This window comes from Bos grunniens, chromosome X, assembly GCF_055505025.1.
Source record: "Bos grunniens cultivar Pamir isolate PY7600 chromosome X, Bosgru_T2T1.0, whole genome shotgun sequence".
NCBI lineage: Eukaryota > Metazoa > Chordata > Mammalia > Artiodactyla > Bovidae > Bos > Bos grunniens.
In genome coordinates this window covers 126,215,516-126,226,824 of record NC_141194.1, presented here as the reverse complement: position 1 = coordinate 126,226,824, position 11,309 = coordinate 126,215,516, and the positions used below count along the sequence as shown (strand labels likewise).

The following is an 11,309-nucleotide window of genomic DNA, read 5'->3' as shown; positions in this document are numbered from 1 at the left end:
AAAAAACATGAATTAAAAGTGCAGTGGCTAGCTGGCCAGATTTTCTGCGGAGACAGTGAGGGAAAGGGGATGGTGTAAACGGATAAAGAGCTCCGGGTGGGCCTTCCTTGCAGAATAGCGCATTCTGCAAAAGGATCCCAGGAGGGCAGCACTTGACAAAAAAAGCTTTCAGGCCCTCCGGCTCTCTTAGGAGTCTGGGAGGAGGCGGGGCTTCTCGGAGGGGCAGGTACCGGGGTTTGGGCTGAGTCGTTGGCAGCAGCTCTGTGGTACCCGACAAGGGGCAGGGCCATGCTAGGGGTGGAGCTGCGCAGGCGGTCGCCAATGTGCGTGCAGGCGAGGGGGCGGAGCTGTCCCTAGGCAGCTCAGGTGGGGCCTTGGCTGTGACGGAGGAGTCATCGGGAGCCCAGCCCCTGAGGGGAGACTGAAGGCGGGGCGCGGCGGAACAGGGCGGAGTGGGACGCGACTGCTGTTGGCCAGCGGCTCCAGGCCTCGCGTCCACCTGTCCGCCAGCTCGTGCTGCGGTCGGTCCGCGGGACCGGGCCGGCCCGGGCCCATGGCGGCGTCGGGGGCTCTGTCTGCGGCGGTGGCAGCAGCGGCCCTGTCGGGCGTGGCAGTGCGGCTGGCGCGCTCAGGCGCGATCCGCGGCTCGTACGGTGCCTTCTGAAAGGGGCTCACGCGCACGTTGATCGCCTTCTTCGACCTGGCCTGGCGTCTGCGCAGGAACTTCCCCTATTTCTACATCTTGGCCTCGGTGATACTCAACGTGCGCCTGCAGGTGAGGATCGAATGAACGCCCGCTACCACCTCCGCCCGGCCGCGACGGCAGGGGCATCAGCATGAAGGATCACTGGGCCGGGGGCCGCCGGGACGCTCCGGGGGACGAGGAAGGAGCGGATCAGGCCTCCGGGCCCTAGACCTCCGCGGAGGACGCAACCACCGAGCCCCGGCTCTGGCCAGCCACTTCGCGGCCGGTGACGAACTGCACTGAAACTCTCAAAACGGGCCCTTTGCATCGAACTCGAGAAAATTATCTGAGTGCAGCCGACCTGTTGCCTCACTTTGGCCGAAGCGGGGAGCAGAAGGAAGAAATTCTTCAGTAGGAACATGAATGACTGACTCTGACCGAAAAGGTAGGAGGCCAGAGGTTGGACTTGCGGGCTGGAGAGAGGTGGTGGCCATGACATCTAGATGTCCAGGCTGCCGGGTGGCTTGGGGAGACGAGGAAGGGACCTGAGGAAACCAGCCTGGAAAGCTGCCTGGCCGAGAGCAGGCAAGGCAGGGTGCATGCAGGCCCTCTGGACTCCCTTGTCATATATCCAAGATGGGGATGAGGGGCAGCTGCCTGGGCATCTCCGAGGGTCAGCCCATCACCTTGGCCCACGGCCCCAGTAGTGTCACCTGAACACAGGGGAATAGAGGGAAATGGCCCAGGAGAGGCCCAGAAAGCCCTGGAAGAGAGCGGATGCTGGCCCCCTTGTCCTCCACCCCTCGAGAGGCAGCCTGGACGGATGGTTGTGTTCTTGGCCCAAGCCCAGGTCTGTCTCTTTCTCAGCCCTTCACAAGACTTCCTCCTGGCAGGTCTCTGGGACTGCTCTCTGCCTGCTCCTGCTGTCTCTCTTGCTCCTCTCCACCCTCCAAAGCTTTGCATCAGGGGACAGGGAAGAGGGAAAGACGTGTTCCTCCCAGCCCTGCCCCATCTCAGCCACGCTCCCTCCACCTCCTATCAGTGCCCTCCTGGTGCCACAGAATGCGCTGCTCCAGTCCTGGACAGCCTCAAGCAGCCCCTGTGTCCCAAAGGGTTTGGGAAAGTGGGGGTCTCCTTGAGTGGAGGGCAGCTGTCAGGCTGGGATGGGAGAGCAGATGGAGAAGAGGCTTGTAGGGTAGGCGACAGTTGGGGAGACAGGGACGTCTTTGGGTGAGGAGGAAACTCTCAAGTCCCCATGTTTTTCTTGCAAGAACTGGTGTTATAGAAGGTGAACTGCCCCCTCTGTGGTCAAGAGAATCAAATCCCTGCCTGGGGCACCCCTGCCCCTAGAGTTGCCTGGGGAGCGCACGAGAGAAGGGCCTGACCCCTCGAGGAGAGGCAGGGCCTTCCAGGTGGAGAGCCCACGGGGAGGGGTGGCCTGGTGATCCAGTACTGGCATGAGGGAGGAAGGATGGAGCTAGAGACACTCTGGTGGAGCTCTGTTCTCCCCACCTGCTGGGCTCTGGGAAGGGAGACATTTGCCCTTGTCACATAGATCAGAAGTGGGGGAGCTGAACCTGCTTCTGGGCCTGAATTCCCCACCTGCCCCCCAGTCTCTGGGAGACCTGGCACAGTGGGATGGGGGAAGGGAGCACAGGCTCCCAAGGGACCTAGAGAGAAAGGCCCGTGGCAGGGAAGGTGGGGTGTATGGCAAGTCACAGGGAAGAACCAGGGGACAGTCTAAGCTGAGATGGTCACAGGAGCGATGAGTCCCAGAACCCCTGGGGAGCAAGGTATTCACACACAGTCAGGCCTCCCCACCCCAACCCAAGCCCCATGCAAGGCTTAACCAGAGGTTCCTTGGTGTTGAGTGGCACAGGTCTCTCAGTATGGGTGGGGGTGTCGGCTGGCTCCTGGGGCCGAGTGTAATAGGAGGGAAGGGATACAAGTGGGTGGGGTGGAGCTGAGACCCACGCATGACCCCATGTCTCTGTCTCCAGGCTGCCCCTCCTGCTAGGATCACACAGGAGCATCTGCTCTGGATGGGCCTGCAGCGGTCCTGGCTGTGCTGCTGACTGGTGCACCAGGAGTGGCACTGAGGGGAGCTGGGAGAGGCCCTGGCCCTCACCCCCATCCCACATCCACATCTGCCCCCTCACTGATTGCTTGCGGTCCTGGTCCTCAGTTGCTGGGACTAAGAACCACAGCAGCCTGGTTGCCCCTGGGACAGAGGGGCTGAGCCTCACACCATGTACCCTTCTCAGCCGCCCAGGGCCCGGCTGAAGAGCTCTGCCTGCCTCACCCCGAGGCCTGAGGCTGCACCCAGGCTACCACATGCCCCCCGCAGATTCCCACAGATGGAAGGGCGCTGATGGCTTCCTCCCTTGTGCCAAGTTGCCTGGAAACCCCTGGTCCTGGTGGCCCCTCCTCCACCCCAACTGTGTCCCTCCAGGACCACTTCCGGGAGACTGCCAGCCTTTGGACTGCATCCCTGGAGTTCTGAGAGACTGTGACTTGGGCTGCAGGGGAGGAGAGGAGCGGAGGACCAGGGGCCTCCTTGGGGCTGATGCGTAAATGTGCCCTTTTCAAGTTTGGATCTCACCCTCTGGGTGACTGGATCCCCAGCTGCAGCCTCTTCCTGGGCCAGCCTGAGAGGACCTGGGGAGGGCACTAGGGAGTGTCTTTACTTAATATGTGTGTGCCTGTGTGTGAATGGGTGTGTGAGCGCACATGTTGAGTGCATGTGTGAGTGTGGGGTGTGTGTGGGCATGTATGTGCGAGTATGTATGCACATGCATGAGGGCTTGAGTGTGTGAGTGTGTGAGGGGGTGTGTGGATGAGTGTGTGGGTATGAGTACAGATGCATGAATGCACAGATGTTTGTGTGTGAATGTGCGGATGTGAGTGTGTGTGTGTGTGAATACACGTGTCAGTGTGCATTTGTGAATGGGTGTGTGTCTGTGCACAAGTGTGTGATTGCTTGTGTACACACGAGTGACTATGCCCTGCAGAGGGTGCAGAGCTGTTTAGCTGGTGTGCAGTGCAGGACGGGCTCCCTGTCCTTCCCGGGCTCGTGGCTCTGTTGGAGCTGCCTGGGCCCTGGGAGGCTGCTTCCCAAAGTGGAGAAAGTATGTTGGAGATTCAGGGGCCCCGGGCTCAGAGACCCCTCGTCACCTTCAGAGAATCCCCACTCCTTGTGGGGCTCTGGCTGAGGCTGTCCGCCCCCAAAGATGTTGGCCGTGGGAGGGGCGGGGATACGTCCTCAGCACGTGTTCCTGCCACTGCTCTTCTTACCGTTTTGATCTTGAGTCGTTGGCTGCTTCTGCTCTCCCGTCTCTTCCTCATCTCCCAACTGGGCCCCTGCTGCTCTCTTTGCACTTTATTTGCAGTCTGGTTTTCAGGCAGTGGAGCTTACACACAATCACTGACTTGAATAAGACCACTGCTCCTTTTCTGTGTGTGATGAACTCTGCACCAGTCAGCGCAGTCTGGTCAGAGAAATGTTCTTGTTTCCAGTGTTGTCACATCTTGTGTCTGTCTAAGTTAATAAAAAATATTCTTTGAATTGAATAAAATGAAAACTGGAGGCCTCTTGTTTCTGGTGTGGTGCCCCCTTGGAGGAGAGGGGCTAGGGGTGAGCTCACCCTACTCTGGTGGCCAGAAGCTGGGGTAGGGGAGCATCCTGAGGGCTATAAGTGGGTAGGGTCATGGCAGGGATGGTGGCCTGTTCAGAAGATGCTCTGAGACAGGACTTGACTTGGAGCGCTGCTCCCATGATGAGAAGTCAGCAGCACAGGCCTGGCCTAAGATGTAGCGAGTGTCCCAGTTTGTCCCATTCACAAACTATTTGAATAACCAGACAGCTAAGTGTTTTCTTTATTTTAAAGCCTGGTGTTAGAAAGCACTTAATTCAGTTGAACCCCAAGGATGGGCTGGGGTAGGTGAGGTGAAATGGGCCGTCTGCAGATCATTTTGTGTCACCCAGAGGCCCCTCTGCAGCAGCAGGTGGCAGGGACCCATCGCTTCCCTGGCAGCCAGGTTGGTGCCCAGGTTGGAAGAAGATCAACGTTGGGGACCAGAGACCAGCTTCCCTTCCCTCCACCTTAGACTCAAGCTGTCCCATCACAGGGCCCGGGGTGGGGACTCCGAGACTGCTGCAGAGGGAGCGGGGGTGGTGGTCAGAGGCTGTGGGAGGGAGGCCTGCAGAGAAGCACAGCACCCACCTCAGAGGAAGGAAGGTAGGGCCCTCTTCTGCGCACAGAAACAGAAACGTCAGGTCGTGGGGTGGCTGAGACCTGTGCTTAAGCAGAGTCCCACGACAGGACCAAGGCTCTGAGCTACTGGCAGATCTTAAGGCCTGGCCCTGACATTCCCTGAGGGTCCTGTCACCCCACTGGAGGGACTCATTCTCTGCTCCCCATCCTCCCTGTCTGCCTCCTGACTCTGCCCACCCTTAGACCAGGATCCAGCTCAGACCCCACCTCCACACCTGCATTCACCTACCCAGGCAGGGAGGAAGAGCACACAGCCTCCCCAGCCCTTATCTGGGCACCCTCGGCCCCCCCAAGAGATGATTGTCTGCTCTCCCTCCTTAGCGTCAGCCTCTGGTCTCAGCCAGACCTCTCCTGCTGTGTCTTTCCTGTCACCTCCTGCTCTGCTCTTTCACTTCCACCACCCTGAGCTAAGGGCTGACTCAGCATCTGGGCCCAGGCACAGCCTGTGGCTTCTGGTCCAGTGTTCTCGCTGCCTCTGGGTCTCCTTCTTGGCACCCATGATTTTCCTGGGCCTGAGGCTGCTTCTGAGCCTGCACCCTGCACCCCGTCCAGCTCTCAGCTCCCTGCACCCACTTGCCCAGCCCCTCCAGGGAGGCCCATTCCAGCCCTTCTGCTGCCCCCCACACCCAATCAGGCAGGAGGAAGATGCCCAGACAGTGCCTACCCATGAAAGCCAGCATGGTGGGGCTTCCCTTCTGGCCAGAGCGCCTCCTGGGGCCTATGACCGACTTTCCCAACCTCCACAAACAGTAGGCCTCCATGGGCCACAGCTCCCCACCAAGGCACTGGGTATCCCCCCCAACCCTGCGCACTCAGAGACAATCTCACTCCCCACTGCCCCGCTGACAGTGGCAGAAGCCCCTGATTATCTTGAGGCTGTGTTCCACCTCAGCACTGGGAACCAGACTGAACCTGGGAGCCTCTGCCTCTTCTGCAGAGCAGTCCCCAAGGCTACTTCAGGCCAGCTTCTCCCTTGCCTGGTCACCAAGCCTTTCTCGAGGCTTCCCTCAGTGGCTGCCATGACAGCCCTCCCTCTCTGTGGCCACCACAGGGTCCATCTGCAGCAACCGCCATGCTCATCCACCCACAACATCCCTTACCCAGAAATCCAAGGTCTTCTCAGGAATCCCTCCTTCCCCTGCCTCCCACACCCCAATTTATGCCACACATCCCCTGTGGCTCATTAACATTCACCCTGATAATGGGGTCACAGTGGCACCCAGAGGGCCTCAGGGAAGGTGATTCTTCAGAGACCCTGAGCCGCTCATTTGGCAAGACATATTTCCTGGGCTCCTCTCCATGCCCGACCCCAAAGTAGGCCCTGAGCACTGAACCCATGGACCAGACAGAGGAGCCCACACAGACCATGTGAGAGCATAATAGGTGCAGGGCTCATGGGAGGGTTCAGTCAGGAGGAATGCGACCCCTCGTGTACCCAGGAAGTAATCTGGGGTGTCATTGCTATGGCCAGCTCCAGGTCCAAGGTTAACTCAGAGCAGCCCGGTCACCCGGACCAGCAGAGCCATAGGTTCCCGGGAGCCAGTGAGGCATTCCACTCGTGACAAAGGTCATGAGGAAGGAGGCTCGGTATACGCAAAGGCGGGATCGAGCCTCAGGAGTCCCCCCGGATATTCTTGAGCATCTACCCCCAAAAAACCAGAGTCTGCCTACTTTATTGCTTTGTGCTCTCATCTCTGACTTTACTGGGGAGCTGTCCCCCACCACCATCTCGCTCTCTCTGTCAAAGAGTTAACTTACAGCTCCAATTAATAAAATTCCTGGGCAATTAGGAGTGTTTAAATCCAAACCCCTCAGATGGCTCTCTAACTCGCCTGACAAGTTTACCCGGACTCCTACAGCTATGCAAAGGATTGTTTACAGTCTCCCAGCCTCGAGAGGCACGGGAAGCTTAAGATATTCAAATAGCTTAGAGCCTCTCAGAGAGTTAGAAACTGTCAGAATAAAACTAGTAAAAGATTTCATTGATGAGTCAATGCCTGCTGCCAAGTTTTCACATCCCCTGAATTGTATCCTTGGATATGTATTAATTAATAGTTGGTATGTAGAAAAAATAAGTAGTGGCCTTGGTGTTAGTAACTTTAGACCCTTAAAGTAATAAATTCTTTCCTTTGTTGTAAACCGATTACACATTTGCCCTATAGGAATGCAATTTTATCTTCGGAAGATGGTGCCAAACCTTAAAATAATTACTCTTAGAGAAAATAAGTCTTTGTTGATAAGTCCTTGTCAAGAGTCATAAAATGTTAATAGGCCTTCTGGCCAGAAGATGATGTAAATCACCTAAACCATTTGTATACGATAAATTTGCAGGAAAGAAACCCTGGTTTTTGATAAGGATCAAAAACTGCTGACTTTGCATCCCCTATTATCCTCTATGTGTAACTTAGGGTATAAAAACCCCTGTTGAAAATAAAGCTATGGGCCTTGCTCACCAACGCTTGGTCTCCCCATGTCATTCTTCCCTTTAACTTCTGGCTGAAGTCTCGATCTGGAGCGCGGATATCCTCTGCGACCATTTATTTGCCTGGGCTTCTAAGACCCACTCGAGAAGGTGTCTAAGGTGGGGCACCTTCCGCTATTCGAGAGCGCGCCTGCGGCCTCCGTGGTCAGAGCTAACCTGGTGTCACCGGTTATATTGATTTTCCGCGTAAACCAAGCTACTCAGCCTCTTTTCTCCACTGAATTTTCCGACTGAGCTATGCTCATTCTATTACTCTTTATATCTCTAATTAGCTTATAAATAGTCGCCTAGGCCGTCTCTCCTTCGAATACCCTGGATCAGCCGGGGCTGGACCCCGGCAATAGGTGACTTTCCCAGTTCCCAGAGACTGGCAGCCAAAGATTGCATTTTTACATGGTGCAGATTAAAAAGAAATGTCAGGACACATGTGGCAGGAATTCCAATGAATGCCCCAGATACAACTGGAAGGTAATTCCATCGATGTTCTCGAGGCAATTTTTTTGGAAAGTCTTATCGAAAGTTGTTTCCAGGTGAATACCACGGCAGATCGGAGCACTTTTTAAAGCATTTTTTATTCAGATGTTGTGCACATCCTTAACCCAGACCCCGTGGAGTGTTCTCCATCCTGCTTTTCCTACCTCTCTCTACAACAGGGTTTTGCACCCAGGAGTACAGAGGGCAGAGCCCCAGCCCAGGAATGAAAGGCCGGGTGGGTTCCAGCTCCACAGATCACCAGCTCTGGGCATGTGGGCATGGCACCGTGCCTCACTGCACCCGTTTCCTGGCCTACAGGCACAGTAGTGCAGGCCCCAGGGAAGCAACTTCTCAGTTCTCTTTGATGTTTTGAGACCAGTAGACTATTTTCTCTATGTTTCTGTTTTCTCATTTTCTATGACTTCATGATGATGGCAAATCTCCACGTACATGCCACCTGCGAAATACCGCAGTTTGACCTTGCCTTGCCGGGCGCCCTTTCTGCAAGGTCAAATTTAACAGAAAGCCAGTCTCTGTCACCCTGGGAATCCCAGTCATATGGCTAAAGCAGAGGCTCTACAACCTCATCTTGGCACCATTCCTCCCACTCCCTTTCTGTGCCCCAAGACCTCTCTTCTCATCCCCTTAGCATCTATGTCTTTTTTTAGAAATGTCTGTTTAGCTTTTCTGCCCATTTTTTTCATTTTTTTATATTGAGTTTCCTGATTTGTTTGTATATTTTGGAAATTAAACACTTGATAAATTAGGAGTATGGTATTAACGTATACACACTGCTGCTGCTGCTAAGTCACTTCAGTCGTGTCCGACTCTGTGCGACCCCATAGATGGCAGCCCACCAGGCCCCGCTGTCCCTGGGATTCTCTAGGCAAGAACACTGGAGTGGGTTGCCATTTCCTCCTCCAATGCATGAAAGTGAAAAGTGAAAGCGAAGTCGCTCAGTCGTGTCCGACTCTTCGTGACCCCATGGACTGCAGCCTACTAGGCTCCTCCGTCCATGGGATTTTCCAGGCAAGAGTACTGGAGTGGGATGCCATCGCCTTCTCCCGTATACACACTACTATATATAAAATAAACAAGGATTTACTGTAAAGCATAGGCAACGATGTTCACTATTTTCTAATAACTCAGAAAAATTTTAAAAAGAATATACGTATATAAAACCGAATCACTTTGCTGTGCTCCTAAAACTAACATAATATTGTATATCAGCTGTACTTCAATTTAAAAAACAAAACAGACTGTATATGCATGACTGTTTCTGTCAATGAAGTTCTTGGTCACACAATACCCACAGGGTTTTCTGATATAGTTCAAGGGATCCATCAGCTCTGGCCAGCCTTGGACTGGAGCATGGAGCCTTCACCAAGTTTTGGCAGAATTTGCTTTCTGTAATGAACAAACCGTGAGGACGAGATATACAGGTTTTCAAGTTATAGGAGGTGCAAGATCTTGAGCAAATAAGAATCTATGAACTGACCATGTGCTTCAGATTTCTATGCACACCACAAGATTTGCAAATACATCTGGGATGCAGGGTACCCCCTTAAGTCACCAGGGACTTTTCAGAACACCAGCAGTACTGGAAATTGTCATTACCTCTTATACACCAGGCACGTGGTGCTTGGAGCAGACTTGGGAGGGGAAACTAGCTGGGTTCGAACCCAGACTCTTGAGCGGAATCACTTTGGCCAGGTCCTTCAGACTCTCTGGGCTTCCCTGGTGGCTGAGTGGTAAAGAATCTGCTTGAAACCCGCTTGAGAGGCGGGTTCGATCCCTGGGTCAGGAAAATCCCCTGGAGAAGGGAATGGCTACCCACTCCAGCATTCTTGCCTGGAGAATTTCAAGGACAGAGGAGCCTGGCGGGCTATGGTCCATGGGGGGTCATAAAGGGTAAGACAGGACTGAGCGACTGAGCACATTCAGATTCTCTGTCGTTCACTTCGTCTGCGAGATGGTGAGTAATTCCATGGTTCTCTGAGGAACATGTGAACCAGTACACATCAATCACTGAACAGTGAGCACGGTGACTGACTCGTGGAAGTGGTCTGTACACAAGACCCCATCTTTGTTAGTGATCAGCTCGATTCAGAGCTGGTCAGAAGAGCTGCTCAGTCTCAGGACATCAAAAGACAAGCTGCTCTTGCTGAAGCTGGGGAGGGGCTGGTGACTAGAGTCCTGCCTCTGGCCTCCACACCAGCAGTGAGCGCCCTTGAGCCACTTCTGTAGTGGACGCTTGCCTGCTAGTCAAAGTGTGGTCCAGGGACCAGCAGCATCAGTATCACCTGGGAACTTGTCACTCTGAGGCCTCCACCACAGGCCTATTGAATTAGGACTTACACTTTCATAATAACTGGTGATTCCCGTGCACATTAGAGTTTGAAAAGCACTACTCCCTGATATCTTGAGAGTCGAGAGGTTGACATAAGTAAACTGTATTTTAAATGAACTGAAAAAGGACGTACAGTGACGTACCCAAAACCACAAAACTAATGGGTGGCAGAGCCAAGATCAGCATCCAGGTTTCCTGACTTTCAGCTCAGGCTTTTCTGCACGATTCTGATCAGTTGCACCCTGTGGCAGATTCCCCTCTGGTCCCAGGGGACAAGTTCATGTCTTGTTTCTGCAACCAAGCCCCTGTCATATGTCCTTGCATCTAAATCCATGACTTGTGAGACTTCCTTGGTTATCCAGCAGTTAAGATTTCACCTTCCAGTGCTCCCTTGATGGTTCAGTGGTTGAGAATTATCCTGCCAGTTCACTGCACAAGGCTTCCATCTCTGGTCCAGGAAGATCCCACTTGCCACAGAGCAACGAAGCCAGGTAGCCACAACCGTGGAAGCCTTCTGGCCCTAGAGCCTGTGCTTCGAAACAAGAGAAGCCACGGCAATGAAAAGCCCACGTACTGAAACCAAGAGTAGCCCTGGCTCGCTGTAGCCAGAGAAAAGACCCAGCACAGCCAAAATAAATAACTTAGGAACCGCAATGGCACCCCACACCAGTACTCTTGCCTGGAAAATCCCATGGACGGAGGAGCCTGGTAGGCTGCAGTCCATGGGGTCGCTAAGAGTCGGACACGACTGAGCGACTTCACTTTCACTTTTCACTTTCATGCATTGGAGGAGGAAATGGCAACCCACTCCAGTGTTCTTGCCTGGAGAATCCCAGGGACGGCGGGGCCTGGTGGGCTGCCATCTATGGGGTCGCACAGAGTCGGACACGACTGAAGCGACTTAGCAGCAGCAGCAGGAACCGATTACATTCTTCCGATTTCTGAGTGGAGCATCGCCACCTGCTGGTTGATCCCTTGAACTACATCAGAAAGCCCTAAAGGTGTTGTGTTGCCAAGGCCTTCAGCGACAGGGACAGTCATCCG

General features: G+C 54.3%; 1 pseudogene; it reads left to right on the top strand.

Annotated features, from left to right (window-relative positions):
- The first annotated feature begins 251 nt into the window (after positions 1-251).
- LOC147341326 (small integral membrane protein 10-like protein 2A) lies at positions 252-1,473 on the top strand (annotated as a pseudogene).
- Positions 1,474-11,309: the final 9,836 nt, after the last annotated feature.